This window comes from Pleuronectes platessa, chromosome 3 (assembly GCF_947347685.1).
Source record: "Pleuronectes platessa chromosome 3, fPlePla1.1, whole genome shotgun sequence".
Classification (NCBI taxonomy): Eukaryota; Metazoa; Chordata; class Actinopteri; order Pleuronectiformes; family Pleuronectidae; genus Pleuronectes; species Pleuronectes platessa.
The window spans coordinates 27,350,162-27,367,905 of NC_070628.1; positions in this window are offsets into that span (position 1 = coordinate 27,350,162).

The window sequence follows — 17,744 nt, forward strand, 5'->3', positions numbered from 1 at the left end:
ATGGACCAACACAAAATAGTGCATCATTTGGAAGTGGGGGGAAATATTACATGGATTTCACAATTATTTACAAATAAAAATCTGAAAAGTGTTGAGTGCATATGTATTCACCCCCTTTACTGTGAAACCCCTAAGAAAGATCTGGTGCGACCAATTGCATTCACAAGTCACATTTGCAAGTCACATAATTAGTAAATAGGGTCCACCTGTCTGCAATTTAATCTCAGTATAAATACACCTGTTCTGTGACGGACTCAGAGTTTGTTGGAGATCATTACTGAACAAACAGCATCATGAAGACCAAGGAGCTCACCAAACAGGTCAGGGATAAAGTTGTGGAGAAATATGAAGCAGGGTTAGGTTATAAAATAATATCCAGAGCTTTGAACATCTCTCTGAGCACCATAAAATCCATCATAAGAAAATGGAAAGAATATGGCACAACCGCAAACCTACCAAAAGGAGGCCGTCCACCCAAACTGAAGAGTCGGACAAGGAGAAAATTAATCAGAGAAGCAACCAGGAGGCCCATGGTTACTCTGGAGGAGTTGCAGAGATCCACAGCTGAGGTGGGAGAATCTGTCCACAGGACAACTATTAGTCGTCTACTCCACAAATCTGGCCTTTATGGAAGAGTGGCAAGAAGAAAGCCATTGTTGAAAGGGATCCATAAAAAATCCCGTTTGGAGTTTGCCAGAAGCCATGTGGGAGACACAGCAAACATGTGGAAGAAGGTGCTCTGGTCAGATGAGACCAAAATTGAACTTTTTGGCCTCAATGCAAAACGCTATGTGTGGCGAAAACCCAACACTGCCCATCACCCTGAGCACACCATCCCAACAGTGAAACATGGTGGTGGTAGCATCATGCTGTGGGGATGCTTCTCTTCAGCAGGTACAGGGAAACTGGTCAGAATAGAGGGAAAGATGGATGGAGCCAAATACAGGGAAATCCTTGAAGAAAATCTGATGCAGTCTGCAAAAGACTTGAGACTGGGGCGGAGGTTCATCTTCCAGCAGGACAATGACCCTAAACATACAGCCAGAGCTACAAAGGAATGGTTTGGATTAAAGAATGTTAATGTCTTAAAATGGCCCAGTCAAAGCCCAGACCTCAATCCAATAGAGAATCTATGGCAAGACTTGAAGATTGCGGTTCACAGACGGTCTCCATCCACTCTGACTGAGCTTCATCTTTTTTGCCAAGAAGAATGGACAAACCTTTCCATCTCTAGATGTGCAAAGCTGGTAGAGACATACCCCAAAAGACTTGCAGCTGTAATTGCAGCGAAAGGGGGTTCTACCAAGTATTGACACAGGGGGGTGAATACTTATGCACCCAACAGATGTCAACTTTTTTGTTCTCATTATTGTTTGTGTCACAATAACATTTATTTTGCACCTCCAAAGTACTATGCATGTTTTGTTGATCAAACGGGAAAAAGTTTATTTAAGTCTATTTGAATTCCAGTTAGTAACAGTACATAATGGGAAAAAGTCCAAGGGGGGTGAATACTTATGCAAGGCACTGTATATCAGCTTCTGTGAGGACAGCTGTGTTCCATCACGCACCAGGGTGATTGACAATAATGACAAACCTTGGTTCACAGCCAAACTCAAAAAGTTAAAGTTGGAGCACTGGCGGTTCTAAATGGAATTGCGCCCCGGGCGAGACCCGCTCCGAGCTGGTACAGTAGGTGCAATCCTGAGAGCTGTCCAAAAGTTGGGGTAGATCTCCAATAGATCATTATCATGCATAAAATAGATGCGCAAGGAGGCTCATGGTTTTTAATGGCAGGTCAGGGAAGTTCTTGATTTGTTTTTGTTTCTAAGAGTCTTCTTAATTTGTTGGTTGTCATAGAGTTTTCAGACATAAATTACACACTGGTCTCTCCTCATGTCCTACCACATTGACTGTGAACCCAAGAGCAAGACAGGCTTCATCGTACTTTCTTTTCAACTTGTTTTTTGAACACCGACTCTTGTTTGTCCCTGACCTGCTTCACGTGAACGAGCTCTGATCTCACTGTGTGTGTCTCTGAGAGAGTGAGCGGAGCGGGGGGCGGAGCACCGGCGCCTGTGTGTGTGCTGTACCTTCGCGAAAAATATGCGTGACAGGCGCAACACTGTTCAGTAAGCCACTCACAGACTTCCTGTCTGACAGGAGGCAACGCGTGAGGCTGGGTAAGCATGTCTCTGAATTCAGGTCCATTAGCACCGGTTCCCCTCAAGGCTGTGTTCTTTCCCCGCTTCTCTTCTCCCTGTATACCAACAGCTGCACCTCCAGTCACCAGTCCGTCAAACTCCTTAAGTTCGCGGATGACACCACCCTCATTGGGCTCATCTCTGGTGGGGATGAGTCCGCCTACAGGTGGGAGATTGACCATCTGGTGACCTGGTGTGACCAGAACAACCTGGAGCTCAATGCTCTGAAAACAATGGAGATGGTTGTGGACTTCAGAAGGAACCCAGCCCCACCAACTCCCATCATCCTGAGAGACGCTCCAGTCGTCACTGCGGAGTCCTTCCGCTTTTCTGGGCACCATCATCTCCCAGGACCTCAAATGGGAGCTGAATATCAGCTTCCTCACCAAAAGAGGTCAACAGAGGATGTACTTCCTGCAGCAGCTGAAGAAATTCAAACTGCCAAAGATAATGATGGTACTCTTCTACACCTGCATTATCGAGTCCATCCTCACCTCCTCCATCACCATCTGGTTCGCTGCTGCCACCGCAAACGACAAAAGGAGGCTGCAGCGTATCATCCGTTCTGCTGAGAAGGTGATCAGCTGCAATCCGCCGATCCATCCCATCCGGGTCACAAACTCTTTGAGGTACTTCCCTCCAGCAGGACCAAAACCTCCCGCCACAAGACCAGCTTCTTCCTGGCTGCAGTTGGCCTTATCAACAAGGCCCGGGACCCCCATCTGACTTGGACTCTTATCCCGCCCCCACACCTCAATTCTGTGTTACATTAACACACACAACAGTATATGACATATTGCACATCCACATTCTCTCCTGTTTTGCATTTTACTTTTTATATCTTGTATATATTGTTTTGTTTTATATATAGCTATTTCTTTCTTATGTGAAGTACTTATTGTGTTTTTATGTTTTATGTTCAATGTATGCACCTTTTTTACCAACAAAAATTCCAGGTAGGTATCATTCTACTTGGCAATAAATCCTTCCTGATTCTGATTCTGATTGGCTTATTTCATTTTCATTCCCAAAATTCCGACCAATCATAACTGGACTCGCCTTAAACTAACCAATCGGGGGCTAGGTAGGGGCGGGTCTTCGCTCACCCCGTGTAGATTGCAGAAACGCCTGAAAGTTACTGTCAGAGAAAATCTGTAAATACCTACTACTAGCATGGTTAGCTGTGTGTAAGCTGTGTGTTAGCTGTGTTTTAGCAGGGTTAAAAGTGTGTTAGCTGGGTTAGCTGTGTATTCGCTGTGTGTTAGCATATTGCTAGCTTCTCCTACAGTCATAGTTCAGTGCAGGTCTGAAAACAGCTGCATTTTTTAATATGGTCGTTGCAGAACCACCAGTGATCATCACAGCTACCTTGTGTTTCTGCTGTTGTTACCGGTGCCTATATGTCTACAAAGTTGTGAAGTATCCTGATGAGGGCGTTGTGCTCGGTCAGTGAGATGGTGTGAGACAGTGCGTGTGCACGAGGCTACGCACAGCGTGTCTGTACCTGGCTGACATCAGAAGGTACACCAGAGGGTTGATGGCAGCACTGAGACGGCAGAGAATCCAGGCGAACACGTAAAAATGAAAGTGTGTTTCAGTCACTTTGTAATTGTGTGTACTGTCAGTGTGAACGTTATTGTGTGTTCTGTCAGTGTGTGTGTTATTGTGTGTACTGTCAGTGTGTGTGTTACTGTGTGTATTGTTAGAACCGTCTCTTTGAGAAACATAGGTCATGGTCAGAGCGATGATCAAGGGCAACCAGCACAGGACGAAGGCCAAGATGATCACTCCTGATGGACATGAGCAGAAGGACACAGGAAGTGGACATGACAATCATCAATATCTGCAGGTGATAGAATACATTTCTCACACTGTTAAACAAGAGAGCTGTGTCTCAGTTCAGGGGCTGCAACCTTCAGAGGACACGATCTACTCCACCCACCTCCTTCCTCGGTCAGGTAGACTGAAGGCTGAAACTAAATGAGACCGTCTGGTCCACAGAGGAGAAGCTTGTCCTGTCATTAAGTTGGACACGACAGAAAGCTTAATGCCCCTTGGTTTTAACATGTGAGCCGTTAGTTGAGTTGACACGGTTCGTCACCAAAGTGCGATGAGTCCTGGGACATGTTGGACCTGGAAGGATTCACTCATCAGAGCTTTTTCTGGTATGAAAGGAAGCATCTGTACGAGCCCTTCTACTCGTGTTGCTGTGATGCAGCCCCTAAATTGACTCACAGATGGAAATAAAGATGGACGACATGGCTCCCCAAAAGTGAAGCCAAAGCGTCTCGATTGCCCCCTGGTGGATGGTTGCAGGTCCTACACCTTGCCTGCCTTCTTGATGGCAACAAGCGGGACATGGACCAAACTAAAAAGTCAAAATACACATCAGATATATTCTGAACAACGGTTTCTGTCATTTTATGTGGTTCTTATAAAACTGGTGAGTTCTTTTTCTGGTGTATTTAGTTTTGATCATCTATTGGAGGATAAAGCTCCGACTCTGGCTCCAGATGTGCAAGCCGGGATGAAGACAAAGTATTAAATCTGTTTGTCAGCCTTTTTCAGTTGTGTTTAGTTAAAGCTAAATTCAGAACCTAAGGGTGTGTGTTGGATTGTGTTTCTCACCCAGCATCTTGACTGTGTGTCGGTGACTCTTGTCTTAATGGCTGCTTTTTGGACGGAGCCTCAGAATCCGTCCAATCAGGATGAAGGCCAGTCCCAGGATCCACAGGGGTACCAGGACTTACAGGTAATAGATAATTATCATGGCCAACATTATGCCAGAGGAGAATGAGGATTGTGATACTCTGCACACTTCGTGATCAACCTCTCGTCCCATATGATCCACTGTCTTCACTTCCTCCACTCCCACCATGACCGACACTGGTGCTGCACTGACAGCCACTCCCAGCCAGAGGCAGCCATTCAGAGCCCTGGTTCTACGACGTGTCATCATGTATTGGAGGTGATTGGTCAGCAGACAACCAGGTACCTTGTGCAGAAGGTGCAGCACTCAGAGAGGAATATGGTCATCTTACAGATGAAGTCTCCTCACTTCCATTCTATCCAGAGCTGGAAGAGACACAACCGTTCAGTGCACGTTTAGCCAAACCATGAGTATCTGGTCAAATCACAGTGAACTGCAACAAAAAGGTGTATAAGTATATAAGTATTACAGGATATATGTGAGGGCACCTTAAATAGATTCAGAGCCAGCAGCAGGAGGATCAGCAGGTCACTAACAGCCATGCTGCTCAGGTAGAGGTAGGCGGAGCTTCTCATATTTGGGCGAAGCCAAACCACCAGAAGAGTCATTGTGTACCAAGAAGGCCGAAGATTATCAGTGAAACATACATCACAGTCACATACACTAGAAAATGAAATGTTGATGATTGATTTTCATGAGAATCACAAATTTACACATGTTCAATCCACAATGGAAAATGGTAAAAAACGTTCACTGAAATAATTAGTTCTTATGATGACTTGCACAAGAAGATATTTTTTTCAGTTTTTTCCAAAACAGCTATGAAAGACTAGTATACAAATAAGGAATAACATGGAGTCAGGTAAAAATATCCTCTAAATGATTTCTCCATAGCTCAGCAACATTTTCAGCCCCAGTCATCATATCAATATAAAATAGGAGAAATATTTTACTGTTATTTATAACTTTAACTTACTTAGAAAATTTAGTTGCATCATTCTGCTGAAGCTTTCTGGCCAGGTTCTGCAGATTAATTTTAATAAAATGAACTGCATATCTAAATCTGGAAAACACACACACATACAGTGCCTTGCATAAGTATTCACCCCCTTTGGACTTTTCTACATTTTGTCATGGTATAACCACAGATTAAAATTTATTTCATCGTGAGTTTATGTAATGGACCAACACAAAATAGTGCATCATTTGGAAGTGGGGGGGAAATATTACATGGATTTCACAATTATTTACAAATAAAAATCTGAAAAGTGTTGAGTGCATATGTATTCACCCCCTTTACTGTGAAACCCCTAACAAAGATCTGGTGCGACCAATTGCATTCACAAGTCACATTTGCAAGTCACATAATTAGTAAATAGGGTCCACCTGTCTGCAATTTAATCTCAGTATAAATACACCTGTTCTGTGACGGACTCAGAGTTTGTTGGAGATCATTACTGAACAAACAGCATCATGAAGACCAAGGAGCTCACCAAACAGGTCAGGGATAAAGTTGTGGAGAAATATGAAGCAGGGTTAGGTTATAAAAAAATATCCAGAGCTTTGAACATCTCTCTGTGCACCATAAAATCCATCATAAGAAAATGGAAAGAATATGGCACAACCGCAAACCTACCAAGAGGAGGCCGTCCACCCAAACTGAAGAGTCGGACAAGGAGAAAATTAATCAGAGAAGCAACCAGGAGGCCCATGGTTACTCTGGAGGAGTTGCAGAGATCCACAGCTGAGGTGGGAGAATCTGTCCACAGGACAACTATTAGTCGTCTACTCCACAAATCTGGCCTTTATGGAAGAGTGGCAAGAAGAAAGCCATTGTTGAAAGGGATCCATAAAAAATCCCGTTTGGAGTTTGCCAGAAGCCATGTGGGAGACACAGCAAACATGTGGAAGAAGGTGCTCTGGTCAGATGAGACCAAAATTGAACTTTTTGGCCTCAATGCAAAACGCTATGTGTGGCGAAAACCCAACACTGCCCATCACCCTGAGCACACCATCCCAACAGTGAAACATGGTGGTGGTAGCATCATGCTGTGGGGATGCTTCTCTTCAGCAGGTACAGGGAAACTGGTCAGAATAGAGGGAAAGATGGATGGAGCCAAATACAGGGAAATCCTTGAAGAAAATCTGATGCAGTCTGCAAAAGACTTGAGACTGGGGCGGAGGTTCATCTTCCAGCAGGACAATGACCCTAAACATACAGCCAGAGCTACAATGGTTTGGTTTGGATTAAAGAATGTTAATGTCTTAAAATGGCCCAGTCAAAGCCCAGACCTCAATCCAATAGAGAATCTATGGCAAGACTTGAAGATTGCGGTTCACAGACGGTCTCCATCCAATCTGACTGAGCTTCATCTTTTTTGCCAAGAAGAATGGACAAACCTTTCCATCTCTAGATGTGCAAAGCTGGTAGAGACATACCCCAAAAGACTTGCAGCTGTAATTGCAGCGAAAGGGGGTTCTACCAAGTATTGACACAGGGGGGTGAATACTTATGCACCCAACAGATGTCAACTTTTTTGTTCTCATTATTGTTTGTGTCACAATAAAATTTATTTTGCACCTCCAAAGTACTATGCATGTTTTGTTGATCAAACGGGAAAAAGTTTATTTAAGTCTATTTAAATTCCAGTTAGTAACAGTACATAATGGGAAAAAGTCCAAGGGGGGTGAATACTTATGCAAGGCACTGTATATATATTTACTATTCTTTTTCTAACTATCACGTTACCTCCAGCACTTTATTCATTTTACAGATTGTTTTTACAGTTTCAGTTAAAATATTGCAGAAGTAATTCATGTTCACTGGAAACAGACAGGAGCAACTGGGCCGTTTAATATGTGGTGTGATTTTAAATCTATTCAAATGCTTGTGTGCATGTGTTTAGATAGCAATATACAACTTTTTAATTGGTGATATTTAAAGGGGCTGGGAGGTAGATCTGTTTATTGATTATTGACAGAATCAGGCTAAGAGGATAAACCTGTCTTTATGCTAAGCTAAGCTAAGCATCTGCTTTGTATTTACTGTAGAATTATCTCAATTCTCAGTTTTTCTTTGTAAGAATTTCATAAATCGTCTAATTAGTTCTAAGTGGAATTTTTTTTAGTTTTCTGTCTTTTAGATAAAGGTTGAAGATGTTTTAATAACATTTATAACTAATATTAATAATATTATCAGTAGCTGGCTGTATCATTTCCAGATCCATGACGGCTCAGGTGGGGGCAGGACGGAGAAACCTGCAGGGGAGAGGTGTGTGTGTCCCAGGTTCCACAGAACTGACGCTCACTGATGGCTTTCCTATGAAGCTCGATCACACCCAACACTGAGGAATGGTCAAGTGCTGTCTAATCAGAGCACCAGAAAAAACACACAGGAACATATTTAGAACCACATAAACATGCATGTATCACACTGTGAACTCTGAATAATCACATGTAATGCACATATTCACACTAAGAGCTGTTCTACACAAATATTCAATATCAACACAGTCAAATTCAACCTATCAAAGCTTTAATCAGACCTTCCTCACTTTTCTTACATTTTTAAATCATAGACTCTGAAAAGAAAAGGAGATCTCGTCCCAACGCCACGCTCACTGCAAAAGACAAGGAGCTGAAGAAGAGTCGGGCAGAGACGCTGGAGGTGAAGCTGCAGCAGGAGACGACTCCAACTGAGGGACTGAGCTGCAGGAAGCTGGAGGCCGTCAACAGAGGACACACATCTCTGAAGGAGAAAGTTCACCAACTGAGAAGCAAACAGATGAAGCTGGAGGAGGACATGAGACACAAGGACCAGTTGATTCAGACAGAAACAAAGAAGAGACGAGCTTCCACAGAATCATACCTGGCTTGACGAGGTGAGTGAGATGGAGAACGAGCTGGAGAGTGTTGCCAGGAAGTGGAGGAGAAAAGTGGAGCAGCTCGAGAGAGTGAAGGTGAAGAATGAAGATAAACGTCTGAACCAGCAGACAAATGTTTACACAAAGAAAAGAGGGATGAGGGGACTTTTGTCCTGAACCCTCTCACCATTCTACCTATCTCTTTACATGTCAGTCGTCGGCAACAGGACTTAACATGTCATTAGAACCTTGTTTTCTTGCCAAGCAGGTTTTCACATACAATGAATTCAATCTAGTTTAAGTGTGCAAGTTAAAATATAGAATAATAATAACTTAACATTGTAGGACTGCAAAGCAGAACTGGGCGGGCCCGAGCACATGCATTTTGAAGCGTTGCATCGTTTTGCTTGAAAAAAAATAAATAATGACTGAGGAAATATTGACACATAGAGCTGTTCAGGCTTGGACTCTGATCATGAGACAGAAGTTTGTTGGTGATAGGACAAGGCACAGTGGAGTTCTGACAACATTGTCTCCTTTGGCGAAGGATGAAGCTTCGCCGTACCTCAATGTTTACACGGTTTGAGGAAATGTCCCAATTCGGAGAGAGAGAAAGAGAAAGAGAGAGACGTCACCTTTGCAAGACATAAAGATTCCTCTGATCTTTGAACACTGACACTGCAGGAGTTTGTTTATGGCTCAGCATCAAAGGATTCATGGTCCAGAACATCGTGTTTTAATGGCGTGTAGGGGAGAGCGGGGTAATGTGGGACATTTTTTACATTTGCTCCCCTCTAGGTGAGCTAAAATGACATATCAGTAAAATTTACACATTTCCCATTAATTCAGGATATTTTCTAGCAATGTAAATGATCAGAATGTCTTCAGGACAAAGGGCAGTGAAAATATGATTGTTTTTAAAAAAGTGGTCTTGTGTCTCACTTAACCCTGGCTACGGGGTAAAGTGATCCACTTACTTTTTCCACTTTAAAACTACCGTAACAACACATGTCGTAATAAATAAATTCCTGACAACCACACATTCCAAAACTAATATCGGACTAGTTATAGAATTATGGGGATTGGTCAATTAAGCACATTTATGATAATTATGATTCACGTGATCTCTTGCACACCCTAGCTTACCTGCACATTGTTTCTCTGTCCAATTGGTAGGGACAGGGATATCGTTTTTCTCTGCATTTTCAAATGCCAGTTCATGGCACTTAACTGGAGCAAGGCCATTAAACTGGTCAGCTAGTTGTTTCAAGTGTTTGGCAAGCTCCTCCTCCATCTCATCTGTGAATATTCTCTTTGCCTCAGCTACTGCATCCCAGGCTACTGATTTTACTTTCCCTTTCTCTTTTTTCTTTATGAATCTTTTGAGGGTTGTCTTATTAATATTTTTATCCCTTCCAGCTTTTCTTAAGGACTTCTTTCCTTGCATGACCTCAGCGGCTGCACTCTCCATCTCTGCGAGGGCTGTTTGGCCTCAGGTTGTCTTCCTGGTGTATAGTTTCTTGGCATGATGGCTTTTCTACAATGTTTATGACATTAAAAATAAAACATATATAATGTAATATAACACTAAAAGGGGGCGCTAGTGAGCAAGAAATGGAGTGAGACGCTAATTTCAGTGCTCCTGCAGAAGCTACAATATTTTCATCAAAAAACAGCTACAATTCCACAAACTTCAGCCACAAAGCTCACCGAGGACAACACAAAGGGGCCATAACCGGACTCATGCAAGATACGCCGTTTTGAATGGCGGAAAAACTTCAAAAATACAAATATAAATCCGGCGCTAGCTCATCGCGGCCTGCAAGAAGCACGAGACAGAGACCACCAGGTGATCCGGACCAACCTTCCCCCACCCGAAGTGAAAGCCCAGGTATGACCACTGAAAGAATGAAAGCGGATATCTTATCTTCCCTAAAGGGAGAGATTTCCAAAATCATAAGAGAGGAAATAAAAAGTGCGTTAGCAGAAGATTTCCATGCCTTGAAGTCCGAGTTACAAGCTGTGCGGTCCGAAATTGCTAGCAACACGACCGCCATCCAGGCAGAAGTTGACAACATGAAAACCGAAATAAAAGACATTAAGGGCGGCTTATCAACATGGTCCGACGAGGTGGCGACACAACAAGCCACGGTAACCCGCCTCCAAAGACAGGTGACAACTCTAACAGACCGATGCGAGGACATGGAGGGGAGAATGAGACGCTGCAACATCCGTATAGCCGGCATTCAAGAGCAACCGGACTCCAGCTCCACCAAAGCAGTAGCTAAAGTTATCAGAGAAGTCCTGCAGATGGACCGGGATATAAAGATTGACCGATCGCACCGCACATTCGCCACCAGGAAACCGGGAGACCGGGAGAAACCACGAGTGATCATCGCTAAACTACACAATGACGGGGATGCTGTTGAGATCCTGAGGAGAGCCCGAGATTGAGCGCCGCTGGAGTACAACGGTAACCGGATCGCTATCTTTCCAGACTACACACCCAGCGTCGCCAAAGCCAGAGCCGCATTCACAGACATACGGAAGGTCCTACGAGGAAGGAAGGGAGTTCGCTACGGTCTACTGTATCCAGCCAGGCTCCGGATCTCACACAACAACGAAGACGAGGAGTTTCTGGACTCCAGCAGAGCCATGGAGTATGTCCAGAAGAAAGTTATTCCATCTACTGAGGCAGCTGACTAAATATACCCCCACCAACACTGTTAATTACAGTAAAGACTGTCCAGTGAGTTTTGCACATTTTGACATATGTCTATTTTGTATTTAAATATATATTTTTTCTAATATTATTCAAAGCCCATTTGAAAATACAATTCCTTATAATCTATACTGTGCCTATTATTTCTATTAATATTATTTGTATCATTCCACTTTACTTGCTCACAGTCAACTACCTTGAGAGGGTTTTATTCATTTATTTTTATTTATTTTTTTATTAGCTCTGCATGCAACTCGGGTACTATTTTACCATTAGGAGCTGTTTGATTTTACAGACCTATATTAGGTGCTGCAGGGGCCTGAATGGCCATTACTCGACACTGTCCCCTTTCTGTGTCTACTTTACTTTATTCTTTCTTTCTTTATTCCTTATCTTAGCACACCCTAAGCATAGTTGATTTTACCTCAACTGTGCACCGTTGCTGCTTGCCCTAAGTGGCTAGGGACTAGGTCCCACCGGACTGTTGTTGATGTTATTTAACAGCAGTCACAACTGTTGTGCTCCCCTTGTTCTGATCCCACTGTTCTCATGGGATCCTATGTTGGATATAAGTGCAACAAGGTCATTATTTACTTTTCTTAAATATCCTTGTTTAACCCACCCCTGTTTTTTTCATTATGTAGTCCAAGTCCTCACACTCCACATAACAGGATACATAGCCCAGGTGCTCACTGCTTGCTTCCGCTTCCCATTTCCCTGCACAAACTCTCAAAATATCCAAATTACATATAATACGTAATGGACCCGCTAAAAGTGATAAGTTATAATGTTAAAGGTCTCCATAGCCCTGTTAAGAGAAAGAAAATTCTACATCAGATGAAACAAGCCAACTGTCACATTGCATTCCTACAGGAAACCCATTTATCTGATGCGGAACATGAAAAGTTGAAAAGATCCTGGGCAGATAAAATATATTACTCTTCGCACCGGTCAGGGAGAAAAAAGGGAGTATCAATACTGATACACAGACAAATTAATTTCACACAAACACTAGTACATAAAGATACAGAGGGGAGATATATTATAGTTAATGGTTTAATTGATGGCATAGAAGTATCCCTCATAAATGTATATGCACCTAATGAAGACGAGCCCGGCTTTATCAGGACATTGTTCAATAAGATTTTAAAATATAGTTCAGGACTGCTACTGATGGGAGGAGACCTGAATTGCGTAATGTCACAAACAATCGACCGACAACCTGCCTCTAAAGCTCCACTCTCCAGAATGAGCAGAATGCTCAAATACCAATCTCTTGAAGCAGGCCTAGTAGATGTATGGAGAAGCAGGTTTCCGAGAAACAGGGATTTCACCTTCTATTCAAGCAGACATTTATCCTACTCAAGGATTGATTACTTCTTTACCACTAAAGCAGAGCTACATAGGATAGCAGACATTGAGATCCTTCCAATAACTATATCTGATCACGCACCTGTGGCATTAAAATGGGACATAGGCAAAATACCAACATCTAAACAATGGAGACTTAATGCATCTCTCCTTAATGATAAAGAATTCACCTCCTTTGTCACAGCAGAACTCAAGGAATACTTGGATAATAATATTTCGGCTGAAACGAATCCTCTTATATTGTGGGACTGTGCCAAAGCATACATCAGAGGCCGTATTATTTCATTTACATGTGCTAGGAGAAGAGGTAAGGAGGCTAAACAGAGAGAATTGGAAGATAAAATAAAAGATTTGGAGAATAAACATAAACAATCAACATCGAGCAGTCTCCTAAATTACTTAAACACAACCCGGAGGGAACTCAACACCCTACTATCAGACAAAATTGAGCGAAGTTTAAGATTTACAAATCAAAGATACTATGAACACGGCAACAAGGCAAGCAGATTATTAGCATTTAGATTAAGAAAACAGCAATCATCTAATACAGTACAGAAAATAAAATCAAAAGAAACGTTTGTTACAAAACCAGATAAAATAGCAGAATCCTTTGCTGAGTTCTATGAATCTTTATACAAAAATACAGATACCTGCTCTGATGATGCAAAACTTACAGAGTTCTTAAAACCTATAAAATTAACTGTACTTACAGAACCAGCAGCCAAGGAATTAGATGAGCCTATTGAGGAATGGGAGATCAAGCAAGTGATCTCAACGCTCAAAAATAATAAAAGCCCAGGGCCAGACGGATATATTAATGAATTTTATAAATCCTTTAAGGATATTTTATCACCACTGTTGCTAAAAGCATACCACCATGCATTAGAATCTAAAACTATGGCACCATCTTGGAAAGAAGCCACTATAGTGGTAATTCATAAAGAAGGCAAGGACCCCACAGAGTGCCAATCCTATAGACCGATATCGCTGCTGAATGGGGACCTGCGCATCCTAACAGCAATCCTAGCAAGAAGAGTCAATCATATTATCACTGAAATTATCCACCCAGATCAGACAGGATTCATCACTGGAAGATACTATGGCGATAACTTAAGACGCTTATTAAACATTATATCCAATCAAAAAGAAGAGCAATCAGAATCAATGATTTTGTCCCTAGATGCTCAAAAAGCATTTGATAGAGTATCATGGCAATATTTATTCCAAACACTAAAACGATTAAAATTTGGCCCCAACTTCCTCAATTGGATACAAACATTATATTCATCACCACAGGCAGCTGTTAAAGTTAATGGATATAGATCACAAAGATTCACACTGGAACGCGGCTGCAGACAAGGCTGCCCTTTATCACCCCTGCTGTTTGCAATTAGTATCGAACCCCTGGCCCAGCTCATCCGAGATGATAACAAAATAAAAGGAACTGTAATACAAAAAGAAGAGCATAAAATATCCCTTTACGCTGATGATGTATTATTATATCTGACGCAACCTGCATCAACTCTACCACATCTAAAGGAGCTCATCTCACAGTATGGATACTACTCAGGATACAAGGTAAATGTGGAAAAAACAGAGGCTATGGATATCAAAGGTAACATCCCAAGAACTGTAAAACTCCAAAGTGGATTTAAGTGGCCAAAAGACGGTATAAAATACCTTGGCATACACATCCCCCCGTCCTTACAGAATTTGTACGAGGCCAATTATAGTAAAATAATTCGATGCATTAATACTGACCTGGAACGATGGTCTGCGCTCCCTTTTTCCCTGCTCGGTCGTGTTGAAAGTATTCGTATGAATGTTCTACCTAGAATTCTCTACTTATTTCAGATGCTACCTATAGAAATTCCAAAATCAGTATTTGATAACCTAGATAAAATCATTTCCAAATTTATCTGGCAAAAAAAGCGCCCTAGAATTAGACTTAAAACCTTACAACTATCTAAGGTAAACGGAGGCCTTAAACTTCCAAACTTAAAATATTACTTCTGGGCAGCACAAATGAAACCCCTGATAGCGTGGATTCAGAATAGCACGTACACTCGCTGGCTTAATATCGAGAAAAACCTATGCCCAGAGCCCTCTCAAAACTTTCCATTTTTAGATACACCCATAAAAGAACTAGCAGAGTGGACTAAGATCACTCTTAAAATCTGGAACAAAATACAGACTGTTTTTGGGATTCCAAAGTTAATTTCATCACTAACAAGTATTGGATCTATGAAGACCTTCACACCTAACAATCTAGACACAGGCTTTAGAAAGTCGTCAGATACGGGTTTGGTCTACCTGCATCAACTATTTAATGAGGACAACCTCAAGACATTTGAGCAGCTGAAAAGGGATTTTGATCTCCCAAGAACAGATTTCTTCAGATATCTGCAGTTGAGAACTTTTCTAACATCACACAAAGAGTGGGGAAAACTTTTAAAACGTACCCCTCTAGAGGAGTTCTTAATAGAAATACAGATGGGGAGCGAAGATAAGAAAACCATAAGTAAACTCTATAACATATTTCTATCTATGGATCTACATAATTCCCTACAGATAAAGCAGAGATGGGAGGCGGAAATAAACATGGTCATACCACAGAATACCTGGCAGGGGATGTGCACAGAGGCACACCTAGCTACAAATTCAAACACCTGGAGGGAATTTAAATGGAAAATAATTACCAGATTCTTCAGAACACCAGAAATAGTAGCCAAGATGGGCCCGACACATTCCAACTTGTGCTGGCGGAACTGTGGAACACGTTCTGCCAATCACACACACATATTCTGGCTCTGCCCTAAGTTAAACACATATTGGAGAGAAATCTTTGATGCCCTCAAAGAGATATTCCAACAGGACATCCCACAAGACCCCACAATAGCACTACTGGGAGCGATGCCTGAAGGCCTGAATGGGAGGGCCAAAGAATACCTGCTAAACATACTACTCACAGCAGCATTGAAATGTATAACCATCAAATGGTTAAAACCAGACCCACCTACATATAATATATGGACCCAAAAAGTATGGGACATCTACCAAATGGAGCAGATCACATATTCATTAAGGCTCCAAAAGTCTATCTTTACTAAACGATGGGGTCCTGTCTCTGCGTTATTAATACAATGAGGGTTACAAATTAATATCGCTCTAGGCCTCCGATCGTGCGGCTATCTGTCACCTTTGCCTACTTATGTACATCATAAACCATCCTCTCGGAAAAGCATAAATAGCACCTATGATACTAAATTCTGGAGTGGACAATAACTATTACTTTATCCCTGGTTTTATTTTCATTTACTTGTTTGTTTTTTTTTTCTCTTTCGTTGTTTAATTTAATATATAATGTATGTAATCAATCATCTATTCTTATCCCCCCTTTTTATCTCTTGGAGTGAGCACTGTTTGATGTTTGTTGTTTTTTCTATGCATTGCACGCTATACTTGAATACCATGTATAACAGTATTGTATACAGTTGAAAAATGGACAAAGAAAGTAACTGTCTTGATATGCATATTGTTTTGTTGAAAACCAAATATAACACTAAAATATGTGAAAGACTAAACTTAACTTGTGCAGCATTTGTCCCACTTTACCCCACAGCCACCGTTTTAGAAAAAACAACATCTCTTAGCAATTAAGGCTAATGTTCAGCTAGCATCAATCACATGGTTTTATATGTTGGACGTTCATCAACATGTATGATATACGTTTTTCTACCTGAATCAATTTGTTTTGACACAACAGTTGATTAAGTTCAAAGCAAGAAAATTTACTTTTACATGCAAAAAAAACATTTTTTTGAAAAAACATACTTTCCACAGCACCAGCATCAACTTCTCCTTCACGGCAAGGGGGGAATGGGAGGGGCGTGAAAACATAATGGTCAAATGACCACATATCTGTTCCGTTGGGGTGTCTCACATTACCCCAGTCTCCCCTAATCAAACTTTGACGCCGCGTCACGGTCACACCGTGTGACGAAAAATGTATCTTTATAAAACTTTATATCTCCATCTTGTTGTGATGACACTCATCTCAATTTGAAGTTGATCTGATGAAAGCCTTGGTACAAGTACCTCAAAGTAAAAATTTGGAATATGGCCAAAATGGCCACTAAATGCAAAATAGCAGGCTTCGTGTTGCGTTTTTCCAGTTGCACCTGAGACTTTTTTTTTTGTCTGGTCATGATACACCTGTGTATGAATTTTTTGTGAAGATCGGTCAATGTGAACACGTTCCGGGGGTTTCGGGGGGGCACCGTTGAGCCATTTTGCGACGCCCATTGCAAATTTCTCCAGAATACGTACATTTTCACCACTTTCTAACTTTCTGCAAATTTTGGTAAGAATTTGAGCATGTTAAAGCCCTCAAAAAGCCAATTAATTTGCCTGAATTATAAAAATAATCCTTACAATTTGAATAGGGCCTCACCCTGTCAGTGCTCGGGCCCTAATAATCCTTACAATTTGAATAGGGCCTCATGTCTGTCAGTGCATGTCAGTGCTCGGGCCCTAATAATAATAATCCTTAAAATTTCAATAGGGCCTCACGTCAGTAAGTGTCTGTCAGTGCTCAAGCCCTAATAATTAAGTAATATAAATGCTTCATAGTTATTTTCTAACGTGAAGGTCTAAATGCTGTTGCTGTTGTTTCCAGGTGTACATGTTTCCTCCTCAGTGGTAATTGTAATTGAGAGTTTCTGGAAGCTGTTGAAGGAGAACTCAGGCAGCAGCTGATATCTTATGCCGAAGGTTTTAATGTAGACTTGATGCATCAAGGAGACCAGAAGTTGAAACAATATACAAACGCTAACAGAGCTACATGAGCAATTTTCACCCCTACCAAGTCTGAA